The following is a 15,663-nucleotide window of genomic DNA, read 5'->3' on the forward strand; positions in this document are numbered from 1 at the left end:
GACACTACTACTCGTTACTTAGAATGTGGTGTCTTGAACACCGCGACAATACCACATTCATACTACACAAATAAATACATTATATACGTACACGCATAATTATTCCACTCACAATATTAACCCTTCGCCATTGGGGTTATATAATCCACATCACACGCCCATGTGATAGAGTACACGCAAGGTGTGCACCTCGTCAAAGATGGTCAACCAAAATGCACAACCGTGCCAATTGGACCTACACACAAGTCCATCAATCCACCTATATGTGAAGTGAGCTCTATAACCGAGAACCACTTCACCCGACCCGCACCCATCCTACACATACATATGCATATAGGATATTAACACTCACCTTAAGCCTTGATGAATGCAACCAAGTAATCCGCAACTCGTCAATGGAAAGTACCTATTCCATTATCACAAATTCAACAACACACTTAGATTGGATTTACAAACCAACCCAATTTGACACTTAGTGCAAATTCGACCCAAATGTAATTCCAAGTACAAACCACGCCCAAACTAACCAATAATTACTAACACGGGTGAAAATGGTCCTAATATGCCAAGTAAACCCAAACACAAGTGTTAAACACATGTCTCACCCATTTTGACACCAAAACCCTAATTTTGACTCATTAAGTCAAAATCTCACCGTTTACAAGTCTTGACACCAAAACACATTTAACTCGGTTTAATACTTCAACTTAATCCATTTTAAGTTTATAAACCTTAATAAATCAACAATCGGGTCAAAATCATCACCAAACCCTAATTTTGGCTCTAGTCAAAATTAGTCAACTCCAAGAACCCTAAATGTCCCCAAAACCTCAATAATCACTAATACTAGTGATTATACACCATTTACAAGTCTTACAAGCATGAACTTGCACACCAAACCCAAAACCCGACATTAACAACAAAAAACCCGAATCTTGGTGTTAACCTTCAATTAACAACTAAATGGGTTTCACCTATGAATCATACAATCAAAAGCCCTAAACTTGAATGATGAACACGAAAATGAATTTCGGAGTTAGAGCTTACCACTAGTATCACCGTGTAGCTAAGAACGAGGAGAACTCACTTGTCAACTACGCCAAGGATCAACTCCCGATCCTTCCTTTCCAAAAATCCTTTTGAAATCAAATGGGTGTTTGAGTTTGAGAGGAAAAATGAAAAGAAAAGGGAAATTAAAATGAGAAATGAAATGAATGGATGAGGTTAAATCCTCAAATCTGGCTCAAACGCGAAAAGACCAAATTGCCCTTGAACTTCATTTAAATTTACAAGAATTTGGTGCCAGTTCACACCATTCGCCGCGCCGCGGCCTAATTCGTCGCTCCGCGACGATTGCCTCGAACTGGTGACTTTGTTAACAAGCTTTCTGATCTGGATTTATTTGAAACGCCGCGCCGCGGCTCCCTTTGTCGCGCCGCGACACCCAACGTGGCCTGACACATTTTCTCGCATACAAGACTTTAACACCCAAACATGTATCGAACCCTTCATACGCCTGTCGTACATACACAATACACCTATAAATCATGTACGGGGAAAAACGGGGTGTTACAACTCTCCCCCACTTAGACTCGATCACGTCCTCGTGATCCTTGTCATTTAACCAAACGGACCACACTTCACGGTCCTCAAACATAAGTCCAAACCGACTTTCCTAAGCAATTCTTCCCACTGAATTGCCTTTAACAACTAAATCGTCACCCGCGATTTATCAAATCCACAATCCGAACACTAAAACCATGCTCATTCCCTAATCATCGGGAAAACTCAACCAATCTCATACAGAGATATCAACCCCTTAGCGTACTCTTACCGAGTACAACGCTAAAAGCAACCAAGTCTCAACCTAAGGTCAACAATCCGAAACGATGAAGACCGAACCAACGAATCCTGACGGATAACACCAATCACTAAACATCCCTTGTAGTGCGCAATACGATCAATACGCAACTACCGTAACATCATAATCAAAAGGCTAAAACCGATAGCGCCCAAAACGACTATGAAAACGCCAAATCCAAAGGTGTACAAAATCGACTATCGTCACACCCGTAACAACACGTGAGCGAAACACGGCTATCGCATCACTAATCATACCACATGGTCCTCGCAACCCCACCATCGGCGTATAAAAACACCCGATCGATCACACAATACGGTCCTTACGACCCCACCATTGGTGTATAAAACAACCAACAGATCAACATCACGGTCCTTACGACCCCACCATCGGTGTATAAAACAACCGACAGATCACACAACACGAAGGCTGGCCGAAAACACACGCGCCTTAGTGAATTCGAACTACACGCGATTCACTACCATGATGAAGTCAGCGAACCCGAATATCATGCTTCACCAATCAATAATCCCATGATGAAGTCAGCGGACCCCGAAGGTCATGCTTCACCAATCTCAACACCGGATGAAGTCAGCGGACTCCGAAAGTCATGCTTCACCGATATAACACCTCGTTCATGATGAAATCAGCGGACCCCGAAGGTCATGCTCCACCAATCGCATACTCCCATGATGAAGTCAGCGGACCCTAAAGGTCATGCTTCATCAATCACCAATACCATGATGAAGTCAGCGGACCCGAAAGTCATGCTTCATCAATCAACGCCCTTTTGGCCTCGAACTACGAGTAGCGTAACATCGCGCTCTGCTACGCCATAGTGAATCCTAACGGATACCACTAACCATTCACGTACACGAGCAAGAACCACCTATATCAAACACACTAACCATTCACGTACGCCGCGACGATTGCCTCGAACTGGTGACTTTATTAACAAGCTTTCTGATCTGGATTTATTTGAAACGCCGCGCCGCGGCTCCCTTTGTCGCGCCGCGACACCCAACGTGGCCTGACACATTTTCTCGCATACAAGACTTTAACACCCAAACATGTATCGAACCCTTCATACGCCTGTCGTACATACACAATACACCTATAAATCATGTACGGGGAAAAACGGGGTGTTACATAATGGCTTTAGCTGTTTCATTCCGGGGGTTAGCATTTGTATCGCTAGGTAGACTCCCCGATTTTCTTTCACCTATCAATCTTGCTGGGTTGCTTACTTCTTGTTCCAGATTTTGGATAGAAGCTTGTTGATTTCTAAATGCTTGAGCATTTTGTTCATTCGTTTGTTTCTGAGATGTGAAAAATTGCGTGTGAGATTCAACTAGTTTCGACATCATATCTTCTAAATTTGGCTTTTTATCATCGGTTTGTGGTGGTTTAATTGGAAAAATAGGTCTTTGCTGATTGTAAGTATTGTTGGATACTTGTTGATTGCTAGGACCTTGTTGGTTGTTGTATGGAACATTTCGGTTATAATTCTGGTTTTGATTTAGTTTGGTCTTGGCGGTTGATAATTATTTTGATAATTATTTCCAGGCCTTTGGTTCATGTATGAAACATTCTCTCTTTGTTCCATTGTTTGTTCAATACTGAGACAATCTTTTGTCAAATTTGGTCCTCCACACTGCTCACAACTAATTCGTATTGCATGAATATCTTTAGTCATCTTTTCCATTCGTCTCTCGAAAGCATCTATCTTTGCGGACATGGAATCAAAGTCATGGCTAGAATCGGCTCTAGCCGCTTTAGATGATCTAACGATATCTTTTTCTTGGTGCCACTCATGTGAGTGGGAAGCAGTGTTATCAATAATTTTGTAAGCTTCAGTTGCAGTTTTCTTCATAATGGAACCACCAGCTGCTATATCGATGTCTTTTCGTGTAGTGATGTCGCATCCTTGGTAGAATATTTGTACTATTTGATAAGTGTCTAAATCATGTTGCGGACATCCTCTTAACAACTTTCCAAATCTTGTCCACGCCTCATATAGAGTTTCATTTGCCTTTTGCGTGAACGTAAAAATTTCTCCTTGAAGTCTCACGGTTTTAGATGCCGGAAAGAATTGTTTAAGAAATTTTTCAACTAAAACATCCCATGTATCAATCGCCCCTTCAGGTAACGATTCTAACCAATCTTTGGCTTCTCCCTTTAAGGTCCAGGGAAATAACATGAGATAGATCTGTTCATCCTCCACTTCTATGATTTTGAATAGAGTACAGATCCTATTAAAAGTACGAAGATGTTCGTTTGGATCTTCCTTCAGCGCACCACTAAATTGGCATTGATTAGTTACCATGTGTAGGATTTGTCCTTTGATTTCATAATCTGGCGCATTAATGTCTGGTTGAGTAATGGCATGACCTTGGCCAGTGCATTTAACTCTCATTCGGTCTTCCATACTTAGAGGTTCCAGATTTTCCATGATTGAATTTGTTGAATCTGAATCACTAGAGGATTCTGACTTAATGGTTTCTTCCTCGAAAATCTCTGGATGAGTGATTTGTGGTTCAGGAGGAATGATTAGTGGTTCAGGATCTCTAAATTGTCCCTGAATATCCTCCGGATTCTCAATTGCGAGGTCGGGTTTAAAAATGGATTATCGTAAATTTGAATTGGAGTACTTGGTTGACTAGATGACGATTCTAAAGAAAAATCAACGGCGACAATATTGGCTAGATGTCTTGATCGATTTACAGGTGGTGAACGTATGAAAGGTGGTGAACGTTTTGCTCTGTGTATTCACTGAATATCCTATTAGTTATAAAAATAAAAATTATATAAGTTATCAAATTAATAGACTTTTCTGATTTTGCCCACGTTTCGAATAGCCAATAGATGCAGCAGGTAGCCAGGACCCTTTAAATCGGAAGCCCACAACTCGCCACTAACAAATCCAACTATTACTACGAACCAGAAAATTTTGGATGTCTATCAATTTAACCACTTAAAATAATATTTCCGTCGAAATTTTAAAGAAAATAAAGAAAATTCTATGTCCTAAAAACTAGAGCGTCGGGAAATAAGAAAGAAAAAGAGCGCGTCGAAAAACGTCGAAAATTAAAAGGTCAAAAAATAAGCATCGAAAAATAATAAAATGCAGCGTCGAAACTTAAAAGCCTAAAAACTAAGAATTAAAAGTTGCGTCTAAAGGAATTAAAACTTAAAGGAATTCTATATCCAAAACGGCAATAACTTAATTAGGCACTAAAATCTATTAAATACTAAAGCGATAAGCAACGTCGTAAAATTCTAAAGCACATAAATCTTAATCTAAAGAAAAAACACTTAAGGGATTTTACGGCAAAGACTAAAAATCTAGAAATAAAAATAACTACGGCAAATACTAAATTTAAAACTAAGTACGAACGATAAATATACAAATTATAAATTAAACGATTAAAAAGATACGAAATATAAAAATAAAACTAAAGTTATAAAAATACAATTTTTTATAAAAATATTATTTTTATATTATTATTTTATAAAAGTATTAAGTTTAAAACTAATTAAAACTTAAAATACAAATTAATTAATAAAACTAAAACTAAAAACTAACTAAAACCTAATTAGCGTTAATAATAATAATTAATTTAAACAAAAACCCTAATCTGGTCGGACTAGGTACCAGACCTGTCAAGTCACTACATGCGATCACATGGAGTGTTAGTTAAAATGGCATGCGATCGCATGACTTCGGATACCAGGCCACTTTGTTGGGCTGATACAGTGTCGGCCCGATTAGTTTTATATATATTTTTTTCTGTTTTTAACTTATAAAATATTTATATAAAATAAATAAAAACTTATACTTTAAAAACAAAAAAAAAAATAGAAATACTTTATAATTTTATATATTTTAAACAAACTCTTAAAAATATTTTGTTTTTCTTTTTATATTTTTGTATTTAAAATGTATTTATACAAAAATAAATTAAAACTTAATAAAGGAAATCTTTTTTTTATAGCGTTTCGCTTCGACGGTCCTCGGCAGTGGTGCCAAAAATACTTGATGTGTGCAGCAGCGTATACGAAATAGTTATATTTTTACTACGAAATACTATTAAATACGATACAATTTTACACAAGTTATTTATTTATTTATAGAGTGGATATACCTAAACCTTGCTACAACACTTATAGGCAGTGTACCTAATCGTACAGTAGTGTAGTTTTTAGTAAGTCCGGTTCGTTCCACGGGGAGCTAGCCAAGTTTAAAGCTATATTTTTAAAACTATATTTGTATATATATATATATATATATATATATATATATATATATATATATATATATATATATATATATATATATATATATATATATATATATATATATATATATATAAGTAGTATTATTATTATTATAAAAGGGGTTTTTACCGTTTAATGACCGGTTTGTCGATTTTATGTCTTTAGTCACAATTAAAACCTAATGTAAAATATTAAATATACAAATAACTTAATTTAAAGCGTAAAGTAAATGACGATAAATAAAATTGCGATAATTAAAAGTGCGATAAATAAAATGACGATAAATAAAATTGCGATAATTAAAAAGTACCATAATTAAAATTGCGATAAGATATAAAATAAAGGAATTATGCTTATTTAAACTTCCGTAATCATGATGTTCGACGTGTTGATTTTAGTTTATTACCATGGATTAATTGTCCTTTGTCCTGAATTATTCGATATGTCCATACAGTTTTATCTATAATAGTCCATCAGTCATAAATATAAAGTGCGAGAGTCTTCGTCAAATTATCCTTATACCCGAAGTCAAATATTCCAACTAATTGGGGATTCGAACTGTAACAAGGTCTTAATACTTTTTTTAATGAATACACCAGGTTATCGACTGCGTGTAATCCAAGGTTTTACTACTTTGTTAACAATTACACCAATTACCCTTGAATGTAATCCACCCCTGTTTTAATGAGTCCATTAACTATTAATCCATCTCCGTGTCCGGTAAAATGAATGATAATTCGTATTTATAGATATCCCACCCACCGTACCCGATTAAGCGTATGTGGTTATATATAGATACGTCAAATTGTAATCTTTATATTAAATTAACGAGGTATCGTTTAGTTAATATAAAGCCCATTAATAGCTCACAGTCTAATTTTCACAAGTGTCGTTCTTTTGTCCAAACCCCAATTATGGTCCAAAACCCAATTACCCCGTCTTTAATATTTAACCCAACATCACGATTACTTCGGCTTAAATAAGCATAATAATAACTTAGCTACGAGACATTAATTTAAAAAGGTTGAACATAACTCACAATGAGTATTAATCGCGTAGTGTTACACGGACAGAATTTCGACTTACAAACTTAAAACATTCGCCACTATAACCTTATTATTATTAATCTTAAATTAAAATTAAAATTATAATATATATATATATATATATATATATATATATATATATATATATATATATATATATATATATATATATATATATATATATATATATATATATATATATATATATATATCGTAGAGAGTGAGAGAGATTGAATATTGTGTAATAAATTCGGCCAGAAACTGCGAAATTTATAGGACTTGGCCTGCTACAGGCTGCCATGCGATCGCATGGTTTTAAGCCTTCCTGGCCATGCGATCGCATGGCCTGCTTTTCCAGCTCACAATGATTCTAAAAACGTGGGCTGCTGCGTATTAATATATTATATAATATAATATATATATAATTTTATATTATTATATATATATTATATTATATTCTTTTGCATCGTTGACTTGTAATTTTAGGTCCGTTGCGTCGCGCGTTGATAGTTGGTTCATATCCCGTATCCGGATTTTCGAACGTCCTTTCGTACTATTTAATATCTTGTACTTTGCGTTCCGCGGCTCGTACTCTTGTAATTTTTAGACGTTTCTCATCAATAATTTGAACTACTTTGATTGTACTTTGTACTTTTTAGCTTTTTGGTCGTTTGCGTCTTCAAATCGTCGAATCTGTCTTTTGTCTTCACCTTTTATTATTTAAACGAATATCACTTGTAAATAGAACAATTGCAACCAAAAGCTTGTCTTTCTTGAAGGATAATGCTATGAAATATATGTTCGTTTTTAGCATTATCAAATGACAATCAACAAAAGTCAAGGTCAATCGTTAGCCAATGTTGGTCTATTTTTACCGAAACCAGTTTTCAGTCATGGCCAGCTATATGTTGCACTTTCAAGAGTAACATCTAAAAATGGACTAAAGGTTCTTATTCTAGACAAATACAAGAATCTATCAAAAACCACCACCAATGTCGTCTTCAAAGAAGTATTGCAACACCTTTAGCAGTTTCATGGTAAGAGGTGTTTTTAAGTTACAGTTTTTTCTGCCTAATTAATATTGTTAATACATTTTTTAAAACTGTATTGTGTATACTTATATTGCAGACACATATAGTTATCAAGGAAATATCTTATGGATCTGATCATCGGCCACTACCTTGGAAGTCTGTTATCAAACCATCATTGCTGTATAATATAACCAATTTCATCATAATTTCATTGGTTTAAGTAATTCTTACCATATATTAAAGTCTTGGTTGAACTATTTTCCATTAGCATATGTAAACCTTCAGTTATTGATGTTTCATTTTTGTTTATAATACTTATTTTAGTTTATTAAGGTTATGAATTACATAAAAGTAACTTCTTGCATAATACAAACCAAATCTTGAATGCCAACTATTTTGCATTCAACATTATCAACTAAATTACTAGTACAAAGTTCGGTTTTAAAATGAGTAACCAGATTACCATTTCCTAAATGGTAATTAATATTGGAGAAATTTATGTTGTCAAATCATCTACAATGTCCTTATTTAACAAAAATAGTATTCTCCAGCAAATAAATTGTTTAAATAACAAATAACCTAACATTAAATTATCATTTACTCAATAAAGGAGTAAGTAATCTATATACTGTCAATTTTTTTAATTAATTGACACAGTGAAGAGCTCGTTATAATAAGTGTAGTACTATATAAAGGTTACTATTATAAATTTTAAAAAAAAAGTATTAATTAGCATTTCAACACGTCATTTTCCTTATCAACATTATAGAAATATAAAAGGCAAAATGTGGAACATGGGTTATGTGATGTTAATCCAAATGGGTGTAACTCTAAGAAATTAATCAACACTGGTGATTCTCCGGCAGCGGTCTCCACACCGGTAACCAATTCCGACGATGGTCCGATGACGGGAGAAGCTCAAAGACCGACAGGCTCTGATGCGAACTCCAAAGTCAGTTGCGCAGATATCAATGAAAAAGACAACACGCATGACGATTTGGAAGATGTGATCTCTAGTTCACTATCTACCACGGTAGCTCGTTTTTCTTTTAAAGAGAGAAAAGTCCATCCATTAATTAAAAGTCATTTCATTAAAAATGTTTGGGGAAGGAAAAATATGAAGCGTAGCCGACGTCGGGATAAATTTCGATGGCATGAAAGATATATTATCGATAATGTGATGAAAGATTTGGAAGAGGACGATGATGAAGTTGATTGTTGCTCATGTTGCTCTTCCTGCGCATCCTCGGACTCGGAAACATAGATTCAATATCTAGTCGTGGTGTTCATTTCGAGGTCGTGTATGGTTTTTTTGCATGGATCTTCGGTAGTTGGGCTAGGGGTGTGTGAGTTCTCTTTAATATTCTCGTGATAGCGTTTTCGTGTTCGTGTTTTTGTTTGTTTGAGTGTGGTCTCGTGTCTTATCTAGCTTCTTGCTAGTTTGTTTCGTGTATTTTTATTTATTTATATATATAAAACTTACTTGCCTTTCAAAAAAAAAAAAAAAATATAAAAGGCTATATAAAGGATATCAATATCAATACTAACTAATTAACCCATTTACATACCCTGTAAAGCCCAATAAACTATAAGTTACTTCAGAAAAAGGCCCAAAATCAAAAAACCCTTGAATAACACACATAAAAACCGATGGGACGACTAGGGTTAATATGATTATTTGCTGGAATTCTATGCGATTCTTAGGAACATTCAACAATACAGGTTTAAATCTTTACTCTACACTATTAGTTTTAGTCTGTAATTAGTTTTATTTGTTTATAATATTTGCGTTTAATGTTTTAACATATAATAATTCTATACACTAAATTAAAATCAACAGAATGTTACAACTTCTATTTACAATGCCGATTAGTTCTTAAACCAATCATTCATATTCGTAAATTGGTTAAGTTATAATTTTCAGGTTAAAAATTCTTGACAATTGACTGCGAATCATAACCGTTTTTCAATATGTATATACTACACCATAAAATAAATTTAAGTTTAATTTTTACTTAATTTACACTAATTTACTGGAAGTTTTTTTGTACAGGAACAGATTTACATGATAATTATTTTCTTCGATGGATTCAAAACTACGTCCTCCGTCATTCATATTTGTAATTTGAAAGTCCATTTGATCCAGATGTGGTAATATCCTCATTTACCATGATTAGTTTATATAATTTTATATTGTAGATGATTCGTAATATCTTTAAAATTAGCCAAATAATTTATTATTCGATAATTATTATAATACAACCTATACCGTTTTTATGGTTCAAACAATTGTACGCGGAATCTATGCCAAGTCATAATGTTTGGATACACACACTACATGGATATAATGCTGAAGTGCAATTCAAAATTGTTGAGCATAAATTATTCCTAAGTTTAGGTTGGACTAAAATCATCGCTGATTTTCAATTAAATGTCAAAAATGTACTATGCTTTACTGCTATTGACAAATGCAATTATGAGCTGGTAATTTACTCAAGTAAAATGAATCAAAAAAATTGGTTTGACATAACCAACAATTGGACGAACGTGACTGAACTTCAACAAAGACTGTTTGAGTTGGCTCCTTACAGGAGATTTCCTTCATTCATGGCGTTTAGTGACAATCTCAATCAAACTAATATGGTATGAAATCGCAATTCTCTTATTTAATTAAACAGATACGGATGTTAAGTTACTAATTTATTATTATTTTTTTTTCCATTCTTAAACTCATAACACATATTTTAAGCTATTAACCTTGGTTTAAAATCTAACACATTTCATAGTTATTTAATCCTAAACTTTATAACTATGTTACGTTTACAGATTTTACAAAAACAATGTTTAAATGCATATCAAGCAAGGACAAAGCCAAAAGATCACGTGTTCATACACTATAATGAATCTTATAAGAAAAGGTTAGGAATATCAATTGTTGAAGGAAAAATGATGCTATGTCAAGGATGGCAAAACATTGTTTCAGATCTGAACATCAATAGTGGAGATTGTCTCATTTTTTATGCAATCAATGAGCTTCATATCAAACTACTAATATATAAGCAAGATGGATGTGAATATTCGTCACTAAAAAATAATGTGATGCCTGAAATGGTTCAACCATGTGAACTACAACAAGAAGTTACAGAGTCATATTGCGACATAATAATACCAAGGGGTAATGTTTTGGTAAGCATAATTTCTTATTTTAATACCACGTTATTTTTTTAAATATCTATTCTCAAACAATATTGTATGTGGTTAATGTAATCATATTAACATTCGCTACTATAATACCATTCTGATCCATTATGATTTTGTTGTAGCGACTGCCTAACGAATTGATGTATCTTCCGGGGCTAAGAAGTGGTAGAAGAGTTAAATTCTACAATTTGGAGTTAGTTAAGTACAAATGGAAGTTGAAACAAGAGAAGTCCAAGTTTAAACCAAATCTATGTATGTCTTATGGAATAAAGCAACTCAAACAAGATACACGACTAAAGCCAGGAACAAATTGCTTATTCAAGTACAATTATAAGGAACGTGCTTTTTATCTTTTACATATTTTTAATTAAGATTAACGAAAAATTGTGGTATGAAGATTTAAATAATGAACATATTTTAAATGTTTTGCTTATATTTATGAATATTCCAGTTTTAATTATATGCAGCCCTTTCATTTGTAAACTGTCCTAATAAAATAACAACTATTTTTCGGCTAAGTACCCGTCCCCGTCCAACGGACGTGCTTATTTTAATAATTTAAAAACAAAATTATATGAATAACAAAATCAAGCGACAAATCATGAGGTCTCTCTCATCGCCAACACGCCATTGATTAATCATGTTGCTTATCTTTGATTCAAGTTATGTAAAAGGTACCAATTTCAAGTTTTTAGGTTAAATTCATTCGACTGTTATTCGTTATTTGTTATTATGTGAATAAATCATTCGCCAATCAGGTTATTAATGCTACGTTTGAGTTATCTTCTAAGAGGTTTTAGTAATTGTAAAGTTTTTTATAATTCGATTTAATCATCTGAACAGCAAACCTTCGATTTACATCACGATTTGTCATTAATTGCCAATTTTGAACATGTATACTATACTATAAAGCTAGGTTTCGACGATAAACAATCGAACAATGTTCATGGTAATCTCTACTTCAGTACTTCAATCAGGTTAGCAGTCGACGGGTTATTTGATTTTGTATCAATTTTTGTATATAATTGATAGTAAAATTGTAATCTTTTACCTTTGTACAATTGTACTGATTTTGTGATGATTTTTTTAATGGTTAGGTCATATGCCTATGTTTATTTGTGCTTATTAATTGACACACAGATTCATATATGGTAGTTAAACTACCACTCGATTATAGCTCAATTTTACGGATCACCATTGCTATGTAATTGAATACCTTCGTGTATTCCTATTTTCGTTGTTTAATATAGCTTGCTTTTCGGGGAAAAAAATAGGTCTAATATTATGCTTCGGTTATTAACCGGAAAGGAATATCATCTATGATTGTGCTTTGTGTAAAATCGAGCATCTGTTCCATAGCAACAAAACATATCATGGAAGCTTCAATAGATTTTATGTTTATAAATTCAGTGTGTCACGACCAGAAGTTCATGTTCGGATTATGGCTAATCCCTTTAAAACATGATGCAATGATAGCCAATCCCCCATCATATTCAAACTACCGGACTCGTATTAGAAGTTTAAGCATTTTATTAATCGAGTCATCTAAGTGCAAATGGATAACTTGGAGATATGCACATGCCATTTATGTGCAAGTGGATATCTTATTAATAACACCATTTCTTTCAATCTTAGATGATACTGCACCTGTGTTGTTGTTGATATTCCCATCCGTTATATTTTGAACGATATGTACTCATAATTTGGGAATTCATAGTTACTTATAGTATAATCATATCCTTATTATTGACTTCACAGGTAATTACCGAATCGCTGCTCATCATAGATGAATCGAGTTTTTATATATGATTAAATAGTGTATTTGAGTTTCGGTGTGCGTAACTTTTTTGGGTTGATTGCAGTGTTTACTACCCGATAACCCATCGTCATGGGACAAAATGAACAGACATGGTCATACATCTACATTGGCGTTTTGATGAGTTCAAATTGTCTATCGCTATGGTATATATGTTTACACCGGTATGGCATTTTCATCAATAACGTGTTGATACCATCTTATGTAGCTTTGTAACAACACTAATTTCCCTACTCCTAAACTATGGACTACACTTATGAACAACACAAGAAATAGACATATGGTATTTTCGCATGACTAACTAAATGTTTCAAATCATTATTGATAACTATTTCGAACCTGTATTTGGTCACAACATCCAATTGTTTTATTCAATCCTTCATATTCCTATACAAGATTTTTAAAAGCAATATGTTAAAACTAACTAATAACCTATAAATGTGACCTCCATCATTTTCAATTAAAAAATCACTACCATTCATAGAACATATTCATATACTGCATTTCTATGTATATATTTGTCATTTGCCAATCTGAAAATAATGTATATTGTTGTTTCTAATGTATTCAAATTATTGGTGTGAGCCAGGTATATTGAAGCGTTTAATAACGACTACAATTTCAGAATTCCTCAATTGGTTGGATTCATGGAGCTCAATGGTTGCATTCAATATGTAAGTTTGTACCTTTTTATTTCATTTGATTTCGAGTGATTGGCTGCAGACTTCCTTACTTTTTCAACTTTATTAAGGTGAAACAAGCTACCATCATATCCAAATGGGCAAAAAGTATATAGCATGTAAGTTTGTATGGGTTGGAACAGGATGTGTTGATTAAAATTGTTTCTCATATTTCTTAATTGTATATAGATGATTAAAATTTGTTGTTATGATTACACCATAGCATGACAATAATGTATTATTTAAAATGATAAGATTTGATCGATTTGTGTGTAAAATGCATACGAGATGGTTCATAACGAGGCTGTTGTAGTATACAATTATTTATCATTTGAAATGTTTGAGGTGACTTTTATTGCATTATTTCAATCGCAATCAACATCCATGTTGCTGTATACAATTGATCAACTGCTACTATTATCTATTTTCGGGTTTGAAGAGTTTGGATCTTAATGAGTTTGTAATATGCATTAACCAAATTGAGCCGCTTACATATAAATTTACATACATATAAGATGCTTTTTATAAAATATAAAGTCAAAAACAAAATAAATCAAGTCAAAAACTATTGTATAACTTTTCACTGTAGCTCTTTATTATGGCTATGAAACTCTACATCTACCTATCTATATTCTATATATCTATATCTATATACAATTTATTTGAAAACGGATTTTGATCTGCAACGCACTGGCTCAAAACCTAGTAACCAACTAAACAATACGGAGTACTATTAAACACAGATAAATAGATAGATTAACTTCATATAGGAAGGTAATCATAGCAAAGAGTTATAAAACGTAAACAGATATTATAAGTTACAAATGGAGATCGTATTATTAATATATGAAGACCGTAAATGTGCACGTTACTTCGAGGGTACTAACAATACACCTGGGTAGTAACAATATTATCAAATTCAAATTAAAGTATGATATCGCTATCTTTAATATGCAATTCTTTATTTAATTGTTTCAAATCCCATCATAGTAAATCAATAAGCATAGAACTCAAATTTAAACTGTTAAGAATGCCTCAATACACAAAATCGATACAAATCACGAAATAGCAATTTATGACACAAATGTAATAGATAATCGATTATAAACATTAAATCAACATATTGAAAATACCTGTTATGACATGACCATGACCGTTATGGTCGTCTACGAATGCAACACCACTTCGAAATCAACCATAGCTTTTAAGATCATAGTTTAATTTCTTCTTATCCTTTGGCATCGACATTTAGGGTTACAGGGGTGTGAGAGAGAACTGGTAAAATGGAATTGATAAGGTTTTTGAAAAAGGGAAGTGATCCGTATGGGAAGGTGATCCTCACACATCACTTTTTGATCCATACACACCTAATTACCTATTTTACCCTTAATTATATATAATAATAATAATAATATAAGTTCAACTTTATAAGGACATAACTGTAAGTTTATGGGACAAAAGTGTACATGGATCAAAGAGTGGTGTGTGAGAATCACCTCCCGATCCGTATATGCTTTGATTATCTTTTATTTTAATCAGTTTATTTAAATTAATTAATTTTCTTTTCAATTAATGTTTATTTACCGATTCAATGCCAATTAAAAGTCTTCTTTCTATCTTTCGAGAAAAGGCTTCAATTGGAGTGTGGTGTTTTGTTTCAGATGGCTTCTTCGAGTTTTAATTGAAGATGATGAATCTTCAAGCTTCCGATGCGTCTTCAGGTGGATTAGGTCTATTTTGGTTCAATTTG

The 15,663-nt window shown here is 33.2% G+C and overlaps 1 long non-coding RNA gene across 5 annotated transcripts; it reads left to right on the forward strand.

Annotated features, from left to right (window-relative positions):
- The first annotated feature begins 11,991 nt into the window (after nt 1-11,991).
- Nucleotides 11,992-14,235, forward strand: LOC139845366 (uncharacterized). Of its 5 annotated transcripts, XR_011758291.1 has the most exons (5): nt 11,997-12,091; nt 12,334-12,394; nt 13,280-13,397; nt 13,823-13,907; nt 13,985-14,235. It is a non-coding gene; the product is annotated as an uncharacterized lncRNA (long non-coding RNA). The 5 variants fall into 5 exon arrangements; XR_011758289.1 differs by lacking the exon at nt 12,334-12,394 and having other exon boundaries at nt 11,992-12,091; XR_011758288.1 differs by having other exon boundaries at nt 12,334-13,397.
- Nucleotides 14,236-15,663: the final 1,428 nt, after the last annotated feature.

This window comes from Rutidosis leptorrhynchoides, chromosome 4, assembly GCF_046630445.1.
Source record: "Rutidosis leptorrhynchoides isolate AG116_Rl617_1_P2 chromosome 4, CSIRO_AGI_Rlap_v1, whole genome shotgun sequence".
Classification (NCBI taxonomy): Eukaryota; Viridiplantae; Streptophyta; class Magnoliopsida; order Asterales; family Asteraceae; genus Rutidosis; species Rutidosis leptorrhynchoides.